The 19,787-nt window shown below is 41.2% G+C and overlaps 1 protein-coding gene across 7 annotated transcripts in view; it reads left to right on the top strand.

Moving 5' to 3' along the window:
- The first annotated feature begins 3,365 nt into the window (after window positions 1–3,365).
- The window catches only part of SYTL5 (synaptotagmin like 5), an 80,416-nt gene continuing 63,994 nt past the window's right edge, over window positions 3,366–19,787 (top strand). For 3 of the 7 annotated variants that reach the window (XM_038153864.1, XM_038153853.1, XM_038153797.1), the window contains exon 1: window positions 3,366–3,762. The gene's annotated coding sequence lies outside the window, so the exon portion shown is untranslated. Of the gene's footprint in view, window positions 3,763–6,424; window positions 6,662–7,332; window positions 7,484–8,254; window positions 9,013–9,394; window positions 9,481–19,787 lie in introns of those variants that run through there. The other 4 variants (XM_038153805.1, XM_038153815.1, XM_038153842.1 and 1 more) reach the window with 4 other exon arrangements.

The raw sequence follows: 19,787 nt of genomic DNA, 5'->3' as shown, positions 1-19,787 counted from the left end.
TCCTGTATAACATTTCCTGCATCTTAGATCTGACAATGCTTATTTAGTATGGAGATGAAGAGAGGGCTGAGGTGACAGTGGATAACTGGAATGAAGCTTGGAAAATGCCACTTTTCTCTCAGAGGGAAGTTTGGCTTTGCAATAAGAAAACTTCTTCGTGTCACATAAGTAAAAACAGTGGGTCAAGTAAGCTCAGAGACAAGAACCTCTGACTTGCAGCCCAGTGTCTTTGTTACAAAGACAAAATCCAAGCCCTAAGAAAAGCAGGAGGGTCTGGATCACAATTCCACTTGGTTGTGCTGATCACACGAAGATTCATGATGTACACTGAAAAGAAGATTGTTGGGGCTACATCAAATTCCAAAAAACCCTCTATGTCACACACTCACCAAGAGGGAATTGTGAAGGATCAGTCTCAAATGAAGTTAAATGTATTTTTTAAGCAAAATTAACTCAGCAGGCATAATAACATAGATTAAATTAAATTAGCTTTTGTCAAGAAAGATCTCTGAGTGAACTGATGAATAGTTTCAAGAAGCATGGTGCTATTGCTCCTGAAGCAGTCACTGTATTTCTTTTTGAAATATTATCTTGCCTTTTTATTAATTAGTGCATCAAACCAGGCATTTCTTCAAAAAATAAATTTGAGGTTTCTCCCCTTTTAGCTGGAAGTGCAAAGAAGCACATCAGTATCACAGGCCACATTAAAATTTTAACAGAGAGCCTTTTTTACAGAAATGCCAAAAAGCCCTTAATTTAAAATGCAGAACAGACAAGATCTCAACCCTCAAACTGGGGAAAAAAAAAACAAACCCACAGAAAGTGGACACTTTCATTGAAATACCTTCCTTAATTTTTTGACTGCTAGGAGGTACTTCTGAGGTCTCTATTTTTTATGAATACCTTCAGGAAATGATAGCACAAAACCCTGAGCACAGAGTTGGCAAAATGCACATTCCTGCCTCCCTGATTACTGCAATTACACTCTTGGAAAATAGCCCAGGGAGTGCACAACTGGACGATGAGAACTGCATATCTCAGCTTCCTCCACAAAGGCTTTTTTTTTTTTTTTTTAATTTTGTTTCCAAATTCTGCTCCTAGCACATGTATTATCCAGGAGAAAAATGTAAATAGCTGTTCCAGAGTAGTTCTCGCTGTTAACAGCCATGGGTGTTTATCAAAAATCTCTATTTTATGCACATGATCTCTTCCTCAAAAGCTTTAAGTTTAGAAAATAGCATTGATAGCCTATTTTCCTGATATTTACTGGTAGATTAGATTAAGGTGAAAAGAAATAAAGCTTGCAGAGCACTCAATGCTACCTGAAACAGAAGCAAACTAGGTTTTGTCCATAACTGTTATTAAACTGAACTCTGTGTAATTTGCACAAGTTCTTCCCATTTGGAAGAATTTGTGTCTGTGTGAACCAGGCTATCAATAGATTGTGAAGCTCCTTGATTTCTGGTGCATGGAATTAGTATTTCTGTATCTAGAGAAGAAAACTGACTGCAAAACTTCTGTCCCAGAGGACAAGAGAGTTGTCACAGTATTCTGGAAAAGGGCCATGAGCACCTCAATTCATTCTTAATAAAGCTGCAGTCTGGGACCATGCAAGCGTTGTTTATGGAGATTGGAGTCACCAAAGAAATAGCAACAAGAACACTTTATCTTTGCTCTAAATAGGCCACAGATTTCTGTAATCCTGGTTTACATATCCTTTGGTTCATGTGGTCTGTTATGGATCACAAAAGTGATTAATAAATATGGACTGGTATGGGCAGTGCTACCTAAATCATATGGGGCCTCCAGTTTCTATGAGTGGCTGCTTTCTGTCCCAAGAGAAACACAAACATCTGTGATGTTCCGCAGAAATTCTCCTTGTACTTGGATATCTGGTCTGTAATGCTGTACCTGGGCTCTGGATGTGCAAACAACTGTCAGCCCTTCCTTTCACCAGCCCCCCAAACAACATTTATAAGATGAAACTGTAAAAAACCCCACATAAATCTGGAACTGTTGCTTTAATACTTTCAATTAAATCATGCATTACAGAATATATTCACTTGGGTATTTTTTTGATTATGATTCACACTGTTATAGAGAGCAATGTGTTATTCTAGTAATTGCAGGCAGAGGATGTACCTGAGCATTTAATTTAGAGCAGGTCCCTTCAATAGCTTTGTCTGAACAAGCCAAAAAACAATGTTGTGAGTATAACATGTAGCAAACTCAAATTATCCTTCAAAGGTGGTGTATTTATATATTAGCCAAGTAAATATTGTACCTCCCAATAATAATTTTTTGCAACACAGGCATTATTTGGAAGAACGCAAACCCAGCAATTTTTAAAAAAAGTTTGAGGGTAATGAGGATCATTATGTTGCTGTTGTACATAAACTGCAAATTTCATGTTAATTTTTTTATGTGAAATCTGAGCAGGAAATTCTGGTTGTAGGCACCAGAATTTTTTTGGAAGTGATTTAATTTCACAGCTATGAAAAAGAAAGGCTCAACTATTTTCATGTGGCGTACCTCTGTTTATTCCAGCAGTTTCAGAATAATATTTTAACATGTAAGGAAGTGCATGTAAGTGCTAAATTGGTTTCCTTGTCTTTCTTAGGTGCCTGCCATGTGAGCTCTTCAGGTACCTGAGGGCGAATGAATCATTCAATTCATCTGGATGAATCGAGATACAGTTTTCAGTGTGTTGTTTTTGAATTTTGGAATTTTTGTAATATCTGTAGCTGTTTGATAAATCCAGCTCTCTTGAACCACTGGAAGTGATGGTCATAAATCTTAATAAGTGTTGGCTATGGGTGTAAGGAGGACAGCTATGACAAGTGCCTTTTATTATATTCTGAAATACAATTTTACCGTTTGGATGCTTCCCTCACGTGGTGCAGATACACCTGTTGTTTAATAAAGGTTGAAAACCCGTAAAACTGTAAAGTAAATACCGTTTTTTTTTTTTTTCCCTTTCCAAACCCTTTCTGAGAAATCACAGATGAGCTGCCAGTTCCGCACTACTGAACTCCTGCTGAAAGCTGGGAGATGATACTAACGGGGTCCTCACCCTTCCCGACCCCGTCGGAAAGATGGGGTGGCTTCACCTGGGGCCGCACTGTCCCCCTTACCTGGGACGGCGGCGGCACCCCGGGGCGAGCGGCGAAGGGGCAGCGGCAAGGGAGAGCAGAAGGACAAGAGGGGAGAAGGAGGAGAAAGGAGGAGAGATGCGCTGCCGAGGCGCTCCCGCCCGGCCCCGCTCCCGATCCCGGCTGCTCCGCCCCGCTCCCGGCAGGTCGGGACGGCGGCCCCGGCTCCCGCATCCCGGCGCGGCTCCCGCATCCCGGCGCGGCTCCCGCATCCCGGCCCTGCTCCCAGCCGGCGAGAGGCGCTGCGGGAGCGCGGCCGCGGGGCCGGCTCGGCCGCGGGAGAGGTGCGGGGGGACGCGGCGGAGGCGGCTCCGCTCCCGGTTGGAGCCAGCCCCGGAGCCCCGGGCTGCGGGAGAGCGGCGGCGCGGGCGGGGAGGGTGACAGGCTGGCTGTGGCACGGCTGCACCTGCGGGGTCGCTGCCAGCCTGCCCGTCCCCGCCGAAGTGCGGGGCTGTCCGCGCTCGCTGCGGGCTGTGCGCTCCGTGCCCGAGCCGGGAGAGGGACTTCACCTCCCAGCCCCAGCGGGCTGCCGAGGTGGCAGCAGCAGCCCTCGGCGGCGGCAGCGATGCTGCTGCTTGTACGTGATTTTCCTCTCCTGCCGAGGTTCCTGGTGAGTCCTTCATTCTTATTAGCAACTGGTTTGAGGGGGGTGTTTTGGTTTAGTTCTCTTTTTTTCCCCCTTTTCTTTACTCCGAGAGCAGAACCCGAGGAAGGAGCCGGCGGCACGGTGCGGGTGGGGACCCTCCCGCCGGCGCCCTGCCCGGAGCGGGGGCTGCGCTGGCCCGGCTCCCCCCGCGGAGACCGGGTGCTTTGGTGTTAATAACCTGATAGGGGATGCCTGCATGTTTGGTTGGGGTTTTATTTTTTAACAATGCTTTCTACAATGTGAAAATCCCAGGCGGCGGATCTTGCCCGTCAGGGATGCCGTCTGGGGCTGTTGTGCCGTGGGAGGGATGACAAAGAAGGGGCGCGCAGTTGTTCTCTTCGCCCCTGAGCAGGTGAGAGGCTCTGGGGCCCCCAGGTGAAGATCATCTCTTGCCGTGTGCTGCCTATATTTTTCATCCTTTAAAAAGTATAGTCACTTATTCTTAAGTAAAATAATGTATAACTTCAATTTTTTTTATGGCTATATAAAGAAAAGACTAAATTATGGAGGCTGAGAACCAATTACGCAGTAGTTTTGGATACTTGATAGCTACTGAAGGCAGCTAATCACCACTCATTTCAGTATTCTAAGTGTGGAGTCCTAGCAAGGGAACAGTAAGGGATTCTGCGCCCCAGAGTTAGTGATTTTTGGAAAGTCTTGGCAGGAAACATTTAATGTGACTGCCAGGGAAATAGCCCTTTCAATGAACTTGAGATGATAGAGCGGGTGGGACATAAACTCCTGAAATGCACAAGTGTTACTATTTTGCTGTGTGCACTTCAGATGGGAGATTTGTCCAAGGTGCAGCCCATTAAGCCTTTTAAAGACCCTTGCAGTAGAGATTCTTGGAGCATATGTTGTGTTTGGTGGATCCAAAAGGAAGAAGAAGTATTTGGATTCTTGCCTAAAAAGGTTGAGGTGAGGAATGGCCTCCTTACTGAAGAGAAAAAGGGTTTAAGAACAGCCAGTGCTGGAAATTTGAACATCTTGGGACTAGACAGAGAGGGAAGTTTTTTAAAATAAAAGCATTCATTAGACTAATAGGTTCTTAGAGGTTTTCATCACTAGAAAACTAAATCAGGGATGGTTTTTCTAAAGGCAGGTTTATTTCTAGCAAGACTGAGTATGGGGAAATCTTATGGGCTCTATGTAGGGGAGACCAGAACAAGTGATCATAATGAACCCTTATTGCCTTGATTAGGCATAGAATCAGGAAAACTCCATCATCTCTGAGAGCACACTCTCCATGCATTCTCCTTCCTTTGCTTCCCAACTTCCTTGATGTAAAAGGGCTCAATAATACTGACAGCAGCCCTGAGGAGAACTTGAGTGTCTTGGTGAATGAGAAGCTCAGAGTGACCTGGCCATGTGCCCTTGCATCCCACAAAGCCAAATGTGTCCTGGGCTCCACCAACAGCGCCGTGGGCACCAGGTCTGGGGAGGGGATTTTGCCCCTCTGCTCTGGTGAGACCCCACCTGCATGGCTGCATCCAGCTCTGGGGCCCCCAACATGGGAACAACGTGGACCTGCTGGAGTGAGTGCAGTGGAGATTACAAAGATAATCAGGGGGCTGGATCACCTCTGATATGAGGGCAGGCTGAGAGGGTTGGGGTTATTCAGCCTGGAGAAGGCTCTGGAGGGACCTTGTGGCACCTTTCAGTACCGAAAGGGGGCTACAAGAAAGCTGGAGGGGTCTTTTGACAAGGACATATAGTGATTGGACAAGGGGTCATGCCTTTAAGCTGAAAGAAGGCTGATTTAGATTGAATATTAGGAAGAAATTCTTCACCATAAGCTTGGTGAGGTACTGGAGCAGATTGCCAGAGAAACTGTGAATAACCCATTCCTGGAAATGTTGAAGGCTGTGTTGGGTAGGGCTTTGAGTGACCTGATCCAGTGGAAACTTTCTCTGCCTGTGGCAGGTGGGATGGAACTGGATGAACTTTTAGGTCCCATTCAACCCAAGCCATTCTGTGTTTCTGTGACATCAATGGTTAGACCTTCATGAGATGTTTTTCTGTGTATCTTTAATATAAATTATTCCCCAAGTGCAATTAGATCCAGGGGTCTCCTTGTTTCTGCTTTCCATCTAAGCAATTATGGAGGACAAGAGTTGCTATTCATTGATCTGAGTAAGCTTTGAGGATGTGGTTTGTAAGGCTCAGGTGTGGGTACAATTCCCAGACACTATCAAAGTGTTTAAACATTGGAAGTTATTTAACATGTTAACATTTCGGAGAAGCCTTCAGCACTATGTTTACCCTTAAGAAATACTTAGTAGCATGTTTGACTTTTTTTAGATTTTATGGTAGTTGAAATCTTAAGTTCTTTAGGGATGAAGAAATGCTTATTTAACCAAAATTCTATGTGAATTTTGGGTTGTAGCTGTATTTTTTGCAGGGGAATGGCAGTAGGCATGAAGGAGCTTACTAAAAAAATTTTCAGTGTGATGGTGTAGTCATCCAGTTGTTTGCCTGTCTGCCAAACATGTTTGTATTACATAATACTCCAAGTCTCCTTATCAAGAGAGATAAATTTCATATCTGGTGATTAACTTCTATCTCTTAGTGAGATATTTGGTCTTGTGGGGTGAAGGGAGGAAAGGAATCTGTTTGCTAGAAGGATTGCTGAAGACATCTGCAGTGCAGGACTGTGTTGTGACTGAGCACTGCTTCCCAGTGTTTTATTGCCCTTTGCCTTGCCTACATCGACCCTGCCTCCTAATCAAACTTTGTTCATAGCAGGGATGAGCACACTCATGGGGCTGTTCACCCAGAGCCTGGAAACACAGGAAAGCAGAATAGGCAAGCACAGCAGGAAGAATAGACCTTGAAGACCAGCATGGATTTGGTTCTAAGGGTGGTAGGTAGGGGGTAATTTTTGGTAGGCACAGAAAGCTCTTATGTGTGTATTTTTTTGAATTTCACAGCACCTCTTCTCAACTCTTTGAAGGAATGCATCAACACATATATACAATATATAACAATGAAGCTTTCTGTATTCTTTCTGTCCAAACACCCTGGGTCTCCTGTTAAAAAAAAAAATGTTTTAAGCTTGTGTCTTAGTCTGTCCTAGGTGTGACTGAGTGACCCTGTTTTGTGGGGCTTTCCATATGCTGGAGCGCAGCTTCAGGACAGAATCAATTGCTTGAGAACTGAATTTGTCTGGCTGGTTTTTTTTTTAATCTTTCTCTGCCTGCACTGAAATTTCTGTGTTCAATTACTCTAATCTGGACCTTTTTATTTGCTTTGTAACTTTTCCCTGGGTATGCTTTTTGTATTGCTTAGAAACAGAAATGGAATCAGAAATGAAACAAAATTCCATTGTGGTTTGAACTATATTCCACAAAGGAGTATTAACAGGAAGCTCCTTAAATAAGCATTTTATTTATTTTGAAGGGAGTTGCTCTGCACCTTCACTTAAATGCGCCTCTGGAATAATTAAATTACCTGGGGCATCCCTCATTGTTGACATATAACTTGTTTTTTCTTGTGTGTGAGAGATTATCTTTCATCACAGCCTGTGCTTTTTAGGAGTGGTTGCGTTGTGTGTGGGGCTGACTTGTGATCTGCATGCAGCTGGACATAATCGTGTCTCTGACCTGGGGCTCCAGGGATTTTTGGATCACTCTGCCACCTTTCACCTGCCACCTTTCCCCTGTACAAGCTGTGCCTGGCAAGCTGTGTAAGTAGCAGTGCACCCACAGGTGGGAGACAAACATGTTCACAGAATGGGGGTCTCCACATTTTTATATAGTTTATAAAATATATACCGAGATGGAGACAATGTAGGAATTGTAGACAGCACCAATGTATTTCTGAGGCTTGAACAGGAGTGGAGCTTGGAGGAGACGTTTGGGTTTGGGGTTTTTTTTTATGTGTATGATAAAAAAGTTGCAAGTGTTACCCGAATAATGTGGAAGCAAATGTCCATGACCGTAGGAACATTGTTTCCAAGGGTTCTGCTCTTGAATATCTGGGAAAAATGGTGTTTGAAAGCAAACCATTTGTCACTTGGAGATTATAATTTTAATTTGCAGTTACTGCATGACACAGCTGATGGCTTTTTGAGCAGTTTTATGTGCTTTGAATCTGAACTTGCCTCCCAACTTGTGCAGCCATTGCAGAGCTTGAGAGAAGCTCAGTCTCAGGAAGAGTTCTACTTATTATTGGTTCTAAAACCTCATTCATATTCCTGAATCTTTGCACAAAATCCCTGGTGAGTCAGAGAAGAGAAAAATGGAGGAAATAAGGATCCAAATTCCCATTCTCACAATATTAAGGAAATAAGTAGCCTAATAATGCCAAGATTAACAGGTGTTTATACACACATGCAAATTTGGAAGGCCTCAGTTAATCAAATATTCAATTAAATAAAGATATGGTCTAGATATGGTCTAGAAATTAGCATTCATTTGCTGCAGGCACAACTGCATGATGGAGTGTGTTAACATCAACAGCCAAGTACATGAGATTTGTGTGGGGAATGGAGAGTCTTAATCCTGTCTAAACTAATCCAGAAGACTGAAATATGAGGAAATTCAGTGTTCTTGAAGCCTGTAGGTTTGAAATTGAATATTAATAGTAAAAAAAAAAAAAAAAGGCAACACAGCTGTCTGCATGGAAATGTTGCATTGCAGAAGCCACTTTTCCTAACAGTGTTTTCTAAACTAGCTGTTTTTTTCTGTAACATTTTCCACAGTTGCCAACTCTAAAACAGCTTCCTTGACTCTAGTCATGCTCTGGAGTATAAGTGCAAGTATATTTGTCTCTCAAGGAGCATTTCTATTCCTTTATTCTACAGTTGCATTTTAAACCTCTTAAATTTTTTAAAATTCAGATGCTACAGTAGTGAAAATGTCTATTAACTGTTGGCATCTTTATGCAGGTTAGAGCTCTCTTTAGTGTTGCTACCAATGTGAAATTTTAGAGGGGAAAAAAACAATGAGTTTGTAATGGAAATGTAATTCTTAACTCTGTCTAGCTTTGAAACCCCCACTGTCAGAACAATATGGATGAGTAGGAAGCAGTTAGGAGGAGAACAGTGATTATTGCACTGAAGAATAACGATTTCTTAGGTAAGACTGAAAATGAGTAAGGGAGAAGGTTGTACCTCCTTGGTATTTTGTCTCTGCTGGGGAATTATGGCAGCAAAGAAAGGTGGAGAAGTTTGAGAAACCTGTGCAAACACGAGCGTCACCTGGCTGGGGAGGGGTAAGTGAGGAGTGCCCTGGGAGAGGGGTGGGAATTGTGTGTTTGTAAACCCTGTGCTGCCTTTAGGGAGCGCTTGTTTGGCTTTGGCCTTCCCAGATGAAGATGCAGAACCTGAATGGAGTTTATTCATGGAAATTTAACCTTGCATTCTCCCACTATCTGGGCTGTCAGCATTGGGCACTAGAAATGATATTCCTTTGGATTTCCTCTTTTTCCTGAATGTATTTCAGCAGGGGTTTGTTTTGGTTAAGATAGTGAGAATCTATAATGAAATTATTTAAATGGTAACATCCATGATAAGGTGCAATTCCCTCCTGATCAAGTTGTTTCTTACAAACCTTTTTTCTCACAACCTCCAACTTTGCAGGAATTTGCTGTTTGCCATGAAATCACTTTAAACCATGACCTTGCCGGTGACATTTCACTTTTATTGTGGAAGAGAGCAGAAACACATCAACATGATTTGTGGTAGGCTAGTTTTGAAAGTGCACATTCTCAATTAAGTGTCTAAATAATTAATGTTAGAGTCCTTGTATTTGAATTGAAATTATGGACTCACTTCTGATTAATTTTGTGAAAACATTTTAATATTAGTTTGCCACACCATGTTTCCAAATATGAAAAGACTTTGTTTGGGAGTAAAAGCAGTTAAAAATTCAGTGCCAGGCTTGGTGAAGGCTTGGACCACTGACACCTGTAAAAGTCCTCTCTCTGAACAATGCAGTCTGTCTTCTGTTCCATTCCTGTGCCTGCTGAGATCATGAAGGTTCTGGATTTCAGACATTGAACCTCTGCACTCATTCACATCTTGGTTTCTGATGGATTGATCTGAGCCAGTTCTGTTACTAAAGACAGAATAATTTCATTAAATTCATTTTAAACATACTGTAGATTGATTCAGAAGCCCATTATGTCTGTAGTGGGCCACCTTAAAAGGCATAGCAATACCACAAATAATGCTTTTTTCTTCTCACCTTTCTCCACGAAATAGTAATGTTTAAACAGCAATAACTGTTTCTGAACTTTAAATCTGTGCAATATCATATTTGATTGGACACCAAAAGCAGCCATCAGACAGTATGTCATGGATGATTGCAAGTTTGTTTGGGGTGTGTCAGTGTGTATCAGCAGCACACAAACAGCAGATCTCAACTATGAACACCTCATGAGTTCAGCAAAAATGAGGGCACTTTTTAATTGCACAAGGGGGTTATGGTGGAATAGTTTATTGGACATGCTGTGTGTAGCACACGTGTTTTTGATTGCCCAAGGCTCAAAAAGCAAAAAGTACTCCAAGTCTTTTTTGATACCCTTGCCTTCTGATTTGACACAGTTCTGCTGATTCTCCTTGGCAGCAGACCACGCCTCATGTATAAACTTGCACTTTCTTCAAACTGAGTTTAGTTTTAGCATTCTAAAAAAAGCCCCTTTTGAAATTCTGGCTTTTATTAATGGGGAGGGAATGAGACCAGGTTGAAGGTTTTCACTGGGACATTCAAGGAACAGAGGAATGGCAAGAGGATGGAATAATGTATCATCATGTGGCAGCCTCATGAAGCCAGGAATGCAAGATTTTTGTTTCAGGTTGTTTGTTGTTGTTGTTTTATCAGTAATTCTAATTTTAAAAAAAAATTCAGTAACAAGAATAAGCAGGAGGCCAGTGACAATTAGCAAACCATGTTTGTGGTTTAGAAAGAGTTTCTTTGCTCCCAGTGGGTTTCTGTTGAGTTTTGAAGGACTTTGTATAACTGATCAGGTTTTGGTTCATTTTAAAAGCATAGACAGAAACTTGCTCTTTTGAAAGAGTACATAAAAATAGCAGTGGAAAATACCTCTAATATTGAAATGTATTTCCTGTGGTTTGGTGTATTTTGTTTACCAGCGCCTATGGATAGTGCAAAAAGAAAATAGGCCAACTGCACAGCAATCTAAAAATGAGATTCTTTCAACTGAATTCAATTCAAGCAAATGTTTTTGGATTAGCCAAATGTAATTACTTTTTGTACTATAGAAATGTCTACATCCTTAAATTAAGAGACTGTGACCATATTATTTGACTATTAATACATTACCACTTTTCTGCTGTTATTTAAGGGATCGCATTGCATTGATCCACCCAGCTTATTACTTCTGCTTCTCTAGCTAATACCTGATGGAATCTGAGGATGTTGATTTGATAAATACACAGTATGGTACAGCATAATTTTGGCTTTCCATCATTGGGTTTCGTGCACTGCAGTATACAATCCTCAGCAGCAGAGGTTGACTTCTCCCATTGTGTTCCGAAGCCCTGGCATATCATGAAGTGTAAATAGAAGGTCAGCACGGTCGTGATGGCGTCATAATGAAATGCTGCGTGGTGCTTGAGGTGTTTTGGATTCTTAAGAAACAAATAGAAATTCTACAAGTTGTGCTTTTTGGATGAAAACATGTCCAGTGATCCTACCAGAGGAAGAGTATGCTTTAATGTGCTCAGGGGCTGTGCTGGTTTTGCTGCAGTGCCCTGGCTACCTGAGACCTTTTGGTTTTACTCCAACAGCTGAAACACAAAATTGCATTAAAAGTGTTGGGTTTGAGGGAAACTAAAAATGGAGCTGAAGCCAACCTAACAATATAATGACAATTCAATTTCTTCAGCAGAGCTGTGTTGGTTTATATTACAGTTTGGATTCTGTATTTAAAGCAGTTCAAACTGGGCTCTTTGTTCTCATGGACAATTCTGTCTGGCACAATGGGTGGGGAGAGTCCTTTTAGTGTCCTTCCAGACATGAATTTAAATGGTTCATTCCCTCACATGTGGAAACTCAGTTATATGTGGGAACCCCTGCACATCTGGAAATCTGCTGGAGGCTGGAAGCAGAACTGGAGGCTGGTAGTTCTCAATCTTTAATGAAAACCCAAAACTGAGATGTGTATGCTCATGGGGACAGATTTTAATGTCAATCTTGACAATCAAATTAGGCTTTCCAAGGTTTGTGGCAGTTCTGCATTGGAAAAACATCTAAACTGGATTGGCTTGAGTAGGTTTTAGTCTATAGTGAGTGTGAACAGAATGATTGTTGCAGTCACAATGGCTGAAACACAAAGGAAATAATAGCTTTGAGCTCTAGCAAAACCATATAATTTTTCACAGGTCTAATTATTTCACCCTCAGAGTCCCTTTTCCAACCCCTGGTACAATTGCTCTTCAATCTTTTATTCCTGTGGAGCACTAAAGACAGAATGACTACTTTGCCAATGACTACTGTTACACCTTCCCCACATTAAACAACTTTAATTATTTATGTGTCTCGAGACCTCAAGTAGGGTGAGGGTGAGAGAAGCCATGATAAAATGGAGGGAAAAAAAAAAAGGAGAGAAGTTATCCAAGTGGAAAAGAGCAAAATAGTGTTTAAGGCTCACAACCAGTAACTGTGATACATTTCAGTGATGTTTTATGACCTGTGCTAGTGCAGTTTTTCTTGCTCTCTGAGACCAAAACACGAGCATTTACGTTATGCCAGAAAGTACAAAAGGAATGGAGTAAATACCAAGGAATACTTTCTTTTTCCTTCCCATAATTGTCCATAAATCAAAACTTCAATTAAGCTGGTGCCCCTGTGCTTCCTTAGTTAAATTTGTCTGGACTGTTGCAATTAATAGACCTGATAGTCTTAAAAATCAAAGCCAGCTTTCTAAATTCTGTGAAACCTCCCAAACTGAGTTGTTTCTATTCTAATACCCCAGGGTATTAGTCCTAGCTTTCAGTGCCTTGTTCTCCCAATCTACAGTTTAATTTACTTTTGCACCATTTCTAGTATTGGCTTAGATGAGAAAGTCATCAAAGGAATTGTTTTGGTGTGTAGTGTTCCTTCTGCTGACTAAGCAAATAGTCTCAGCTGTCCCAGAAGTTTGATTATTTTTAGGGATGACAAAGAGATGGTTATAGAGGGATATAGATGGTTATAGAAGGACAAAGATGGTTATAGAAGTCTTGAAAGAACCTCCCTTCTGTTAAGAGTGAGAACAGAGGGAATTGACTCTTTTAGATGCACTGCAGGTGGCATAACCAGCAATTCTTATAGATCAGGTTGCCCAATACCTCTTGCACATAGTATATTTTTCATTTTGTCTTTATTTTATTTTGTGCTTATGGTTGGATTTTGTTTATTTTTGGGGGTTTTCTTCCTTCACTTTCTTCCAAAATTTCCTGACTTTGAGCATTGGGAAGTTTGTCTTCATGTACTTGGTAGCTTTTGCAAGACTTATTGAACTTGTGTGAGCTATGCTTTCCTCCACAAGCTTAAAATATGGTTTTAACCAGACAAATTTTAACAGCATCTGCAAAAAAATGTTTCCTGACAGAAAATGTTTCCTATCCTTTTAAGTCTGAAGTCCCTGTCTTGTGCATGAATTTGTGAAAATGGAGATGGTGTACACCTGTGACAAAGCAAAGCAATGCGGTGGGTTTATTTCCATGCTCTTTTCAGAATGTTCATCTAGATTATGTCCCTAAGCATCAGTGTGAGTATTGCAAAAAACCTAGTTTTTGATAGGTAACATGACAGAATTATTAGGAAATTGATCTTTCAAAATGGAAAAAAATAATCTGTTAGTTTTTAATGGAGAAGCTTCCTGGCCCACCTGGTGTCATATGCCAGGTAGGAAGGAGGGATCCTATTTGCCACAGGAAATAAAAAGAGGATTTTAGCAATTTGATACAATGTGTGCAATGTCTGGTATACCCATAATATCAGAGACCCTTGTGGCCCTTGGTGTGTTTTTCCTTGGCATAACCTCTTGGGCCAGGAGATGGGGTTCTCCCTGTGCTGGCTGCAAGCAGAAGCAGAGAGAAATTGAGAGATTTGCTGTGGTTGACATGGGTTGGGTGGCAATGGTTTCTTCTTTGTACCAGCCTGCTGCTCCTCTTGGAGGATTATCCTTTTCCATATTTTTGCATGGGTTTAGGAATTCCCATGAGCAGAGGTGAACTGATAATTTGCATGACAAAATATATCAGAACAAAAGCATTCAAGAAACTTCCCAAGAATTTGGGGGTTTTACAATAACATACATGAAAATTACTTGTATAGACAGACCTTTTATTTTAGAAATCTCTGTAATACATTACTGAGGGGACACAATCTAACTGAAGAGTTGGAGAGAGCCAAGGAATACTAAATTTTCCTTTAAATGAATTGCGGTGAGCTTTGCCTGCTACTACAGCAGAAGTGAATACATGAAAAGCGGATGAAAATTTCAGAGCTCAATAAAAGAAAGATGTCAGAGTAGGTAAATTGGTGCATGGATTTTGAGACTAGTTCCATGGGTTATTATATTTATGAGCACATGTAAAATGAAATATCATGTATTCCCCAGAATTCTGCTGAATCTGACAGTCTAAATCCTCCTTACCCAATTCTGTGGCAGCAGGAAAATGAGAAGTCTGAGTAATCTGTGTCAAAGTGGTCAGCTAATCTTCCTTCTGCAGGCTGGAGGGAATGTTCCAGTATCTAAAAGCATTCATACACTTCATATTCAATCATATCTTCCCTTTGTCTCCTCAGCAGGTCATGAGTAATCTTCTTGTCAACTGGTTTGTAACAGCAATAAGGCCTGCATTCAGTACATCCAGAGGCAATGAATTTATTTATTAAACCAACTTTAGTCCACACCTAGAGACCTGGAAATATAATTGTGCCTCTCCTTTTGCCTTTGTGGGCAGCACATCCCTGTTCCCAAACATTTGGACTGTGTATAGGTAATTAAGCTTTTTATTATTTTCTTTTTATTTAAACAGAATATTTTTGAGTATCCTGGCTTACTCACTTCACAAACAATTGAGGAGAACATCCCACATGTGAGATCATCTCAGTGATTAGACAGAGACAATCTCTCCTTTATCTGCCAAGAATCGCAGGGAGATTCTAGTCTGGCAAATAAGATTTTGTTCACATAGGGGCAAGGTATCCTTGGCCCACGCCATCTCCAAACCTCTTGTTTCTCTTCCTCTGATGTGCAGGCTTGTATCCCTTGCTGTATCATGGGAACACCTCTGCCCTGAGCTGTGGGTGCTTCCCATGCACTTTGGGTTATTTGGAAGGGTTGGATCTGCCCAGGGAAACTGAATTGGTCTTCCTGGTGGGCTACAAACAAGGAGAGATGTTCAGGTATGGTGCTGCAAAGCAGATTTTATCCTCCTCTTACCTCATCTGACAGATGTGGGGTGAGCTGACCAGATGTGTTTGTTCACAACTGGGGCAAAGCACTTGGGTTGCTGTGAGGGAAACTGAACAATAAAGGAGCTTAAGGCGGGAGTTGGGTGAATCTTGTGGATGAGATTTGACAGCTCTCCATCTCTGAAGGTAAAATTCTTCTTGAGAAAGGAAGAATAGCATGTTGAGAAATGAAGTCATTTCTATAGTGTGTCTGTTTATCAGTTTGCCAAATCTATTGAGTAATATCATCAGAACATATCAAAGTTGATAATGTCTTGGTTGGAAAATCCAGTGATCTAAAGGTTGATCCTTTCTGTAGAAAAGCACAGTTCAACCTGCAACCCCTTTCCCTTGCTATGCACCAAAACAAAGTGCTCAAGCTCTAATTTAATTCAAGGAAAGCTTAACATTTTGTTGTTGTTGTTAATTGACTGGTGTTCCCTGCTTGAGCACCACAGGTTTCCTTGTGGCAGGAGACCTTCCTGAGGATGTTGTGTGCAAACAGCTCAGCACCCTGTGGTCTCTCTGTGAGTGCTGGAGTTCATGCTGTGTTTGACCTACGGGCTGGCACAGCTGCCCTGCAGAGTTGTGCCATCAAACAGGCTGCTAAACAATGCTGACTTCAACCAGAAAGTTCTTCCATCTGCCATCCTGAGTTGTTTTGTAATATACAGTGCTTCTCTTTTTAAGAGGCTATGCAGTAATGCTGCAGGGAGTTTATTTATAAATATAAGAGAGGCAGAGGAGTGGAGGGAGAGGCTGAGAATCTGAATGTGTTTGTTAAAATGTGGCTTCTAGGGCTCATTATTTAAGAGAAGTGCCCTTTCTAAGGGTGATCTATTATTTCAGAAATGTCTTGTAGTTTTCTCAGTAACAGATTAAAGTACTGAAGACAATGTTGTCTTCAGACATTATTTTCAACAAGTATTTTAACACTGAATTACCCCTACAGAGAAATTGCAGGTTGATAAAGGGATCAGGTTAGCCTCTCTTGTTTTGGGTTTGGTCTGTAGGTTTTTGGGGTAAATTTGAAGCAACTGAGAAACTTCAATGATCTCTTTCCAAGTACAATCCCCTCACAAAGGAGGAGGATATTTTATTCTTTCAACGTGCTTTTAATAGCCTGAGGTGTGTTCTTTACAAGGCTCTGCTTCTCATTCAGTAAATCATGTGTGGCAAAGACAAAGCTATGTTAGTTTTGTTTAGCTTATTGTATTTTCAATTTGTAATGTAGGCTTTTCCTGGATTTTACTGCTTGCTCTTGTGCATTATACAGCCCTAATAACATTCTTTCTGACTTCAACATTTTTGTTTCATTTTTGTATCTTTTTAAAACCTTACATGAGAAAAAGCTTATACAAATATGTATCCTGTAGTGTCTTCTAAGAAGATGCTGTCTCACAGCTGGAAAGGACATTTAGCTTCCATGACAGACTTTCTCAGTGTCTCTTACTAATCTTTGTGGGAATTATTGTGTTTAGAATAGTGCTGGTGCTTGTAAATGAGTGTTGTAGAGAAGAGTTTCAGATTTCCAGTTGATTTTAGATGCTCTGATGAATAGGGATATGGAAATATTATCTTATTACTTGTAACTGGTTTTCCAGTTTATCAGTTTTCCTGTTCACAATCACTTTTTATTAAACATAGTCACTGCTCTACAGTTCTGAACTGGTGTGTCTATATTAAAAAATATGTAAAAGATAAATAAGGGCGGGGTCCTCCTTAAAAAAATAGGTTTTGTGGCTTTTTGGAGGGAGAAGTATTTGAAGGGGAGGAAGAGAATGAGTGAAGGATTTCTGTTCCCTATAATCAGGGGAAGAATTTTGTACTTCAGGGCATGACACTTGAACTGCTGTGTATCCATGAGTTTCTTGAAAATAATGTGGGATTATGGACACACTATACACTTGAAAAGTCAGGCTGTCTGTAACTGGAGTGTCCAAACATCAGGATATTTTGATTACCAAAGTGTTTCCCTTCCTGTCCTGCTTTTAACTTACAGGATTTTAGTTTTCTAAATAAAAATTAATATATCAAAATTGTGATATAAAGATCCGTGTTTGTATGCATGGATACGTGTGCACAAGTAAGATATAAAAGCTTAAGTCTTCTATTAATTCTGTATTCAGGAGTGAGAAAACGCACTGCTAATGAGACACCTGCTTTGTGCTGAACGGTGGAACTTGGAAGAAATTTTGAGCAGCTGCCTTGCCATTACCTTTCCTGACTGTTGAAAGGAACAGAAATCCTGTGGAAAACAAGATTTGTGGTTGTGTATTTTAAAAATCTTTTCATACTGCCAAGTGAGCTGAATAGAAATTGACCCATTTTTAAGGTGTTGAACAGTTGAAAGCCTGATGTAGTACCAAAAGCTGTACCTAAGACCTTGTGACTTACAGGTTTGGTTTTGTTTCCTGAAGAATTCCAGGAATATCATTCACAATAGAGGAACAATTGCTTAGGGGCATTGTGCACACACACACACACACAAACACACACACACACAAGCGCCTAATTGCTGAGAGTTGGAACATTACTGATTTTCACAAGTGGTAAAGGTAAGAGTTGCTATAGACTGTTCACTTAGGATGATCAGAAAGTGTTTTGTTAATATGTCTTTTTTGTTTGTGGTTATTTACTCTGCTTTCTGGAAACATTCCTTTAGGGACTTTAAATTAAAGAGGAAAAGTGTGTTTGAACTTGCTGGTTTGCAGTCATCATAAAGGAAAGACTAAAGATGTAGACAGAGTCAAAACCATGGACTTTTTTAAAACTGAGGAGGTTTATTCTTCAGTCATAAAATAACAGATTTCTAGTCCTGACAGGTTCTTCCCTTTCAGTCTCTGAGGGGACCCAAATGGTTGTCTGTCCCCATAAGTCTTCTTGTAGGAACATAGGGCAGTGTCCACTGGGGAGTGGTGTTTCAAAACCAACAGACTGGAAAGATCACTTGATCTACTATGGAATAAATTACCAAAAAAAAAAAAAAAAATCAGTCTTTTTCTCTCCCATAGTCATGTCTATTTATCATGTGAGGAGGCTTTTTTTATCAGAGTATCTTGGAATACAAGGTAATCTGCCCCTGACAAGGTACATTTAGGAATCCTCTTGAGAGGAATCCCTGCTAGGCTGAGAGCATGAGCTGTGTGCAACAGAAAGCTGGGAAAATAACAAAACATACCCCAGATCTCTGCTCTGAATGAGTCAGTGATTGAATAGATAAATCTTATTAACCTTTCAATAGTCCCAAGCTAAAATTTGTGTCCTTATCACTCCTATGCACTCCCTGAAGGCATCTATTAAACTATGGCTGCTGCACATGATATGTAAGGAGAAATGCTCAGCCGTGGAACATGGGTATCTGGCACTGGATCACTGGAAAAAATGTAGCCCTATTCAACATGAAAATTATTAACCAGGCTTCCATAAATATATCCTTAGCACTTAAAACCTGTACTGGTAAATGAGGAAGTTGGCTTGACAGTCAAGTTGTGGTGGGATGACTGCTGTGGGCTAAAAGAGGCAGCACCAGTGGCAAGAGACACCACTGTCAGCAGCTCCTGACTGTGTCCCAGCCATCCTGGAGGTATTCTTTCCAGATGAGGACGTGGAGCCACCATCCCTTCTGGGCTGGCAGACTTTGGTTGCCTGCTCTGTGCACGCTGACCATCAGAGGACTTGTTCTGTTCTGCAAGATTTTTCTAGATTTTCTACTGGAAGTGTCCATCCACTGTGCTTTCTCTCTCAAACCTTGACCACTGGGTAGTTTCACCCTCACATAGTGACAAATTTTGGTATAATTTCAAGTGGCATAAGCTGTCTGAATTGCAAATGCAATTAAAAGGCTGAAACACTTATTATGCAGATAGCTGCAGTAAATCTTGGCCAAATGGAGGCTGAAGGATGCTGCAGAAAGGTCAAGTAGTGATTAATACCCTGTGAATGCAGCTCTGTGCAGTCTTTCTCCTGAATAATCTCTGTTTTCCCGTTTCACCCAAAATCTGGTGACCCAGTAGTAGTTGCCTGTGCCTAGCACCTGTCCTTCTGGAAATTTGGAAAAGTAGTCCTAGGATGGACAGACAGTCTGGAAGTTCACTTCCAGGTTCTTGAAATCTTTTGCTTCTGGTGCCACTGGAATGACACATCTAACTAGAAAGAGGGAGATACTTATGGCATGTATGGTATGGCAACAAAGAGAACATGTAGTGAAGAGACATGATCAAGGGTGTGTGCTGGAGTAGGAGCTGCTTATTGAGAGCTTCTGTATCTTCCTGCTGATTGTACAGCACCCACTACTACTATATTATGGAATTGCCTTGGCAGATCACAGCCAGAAGGGTGGATGAGAAAGCTTCTGATCCCTTTCTTACAGTTGTCAAAAACGATCATAGATTTGCGTATATTAGATGTTGCTTGTTTGAAAAATTCAGATTGCTGGCAAAGACTGGTCGAGGCCTCAGGTCTCATAAGGTATTTCTGAATGGACATCTGGCCTCTTTTGTCATATTCTCTAAAGTGACCTTTAGCAGTTGCCCCCACTTCTTCCTGGCTTGGAGCACTTCCCACACAGTGATCCCC

The sequence above is a fragment of the Motacilla alba genome, chromosome 1 (genome assembly GCF_015832195.1).
Source record: "Motacilla alba alba isolate MOTALB_02 chromosome 1, Motacilla_alba_V1.0_pri, whole genome shotgun sequence".
NCBI classification, from domain to species: Eukaryota; Metazoa; Chordata; class Aves; order Passeriformes; family Motacillidae; genus Motacilla; species Motacilla alba.
Note: the sequence above shows the minus strand (reverse complement) of the source record. Positions and strands in the feature narration are given on the sequence as shown.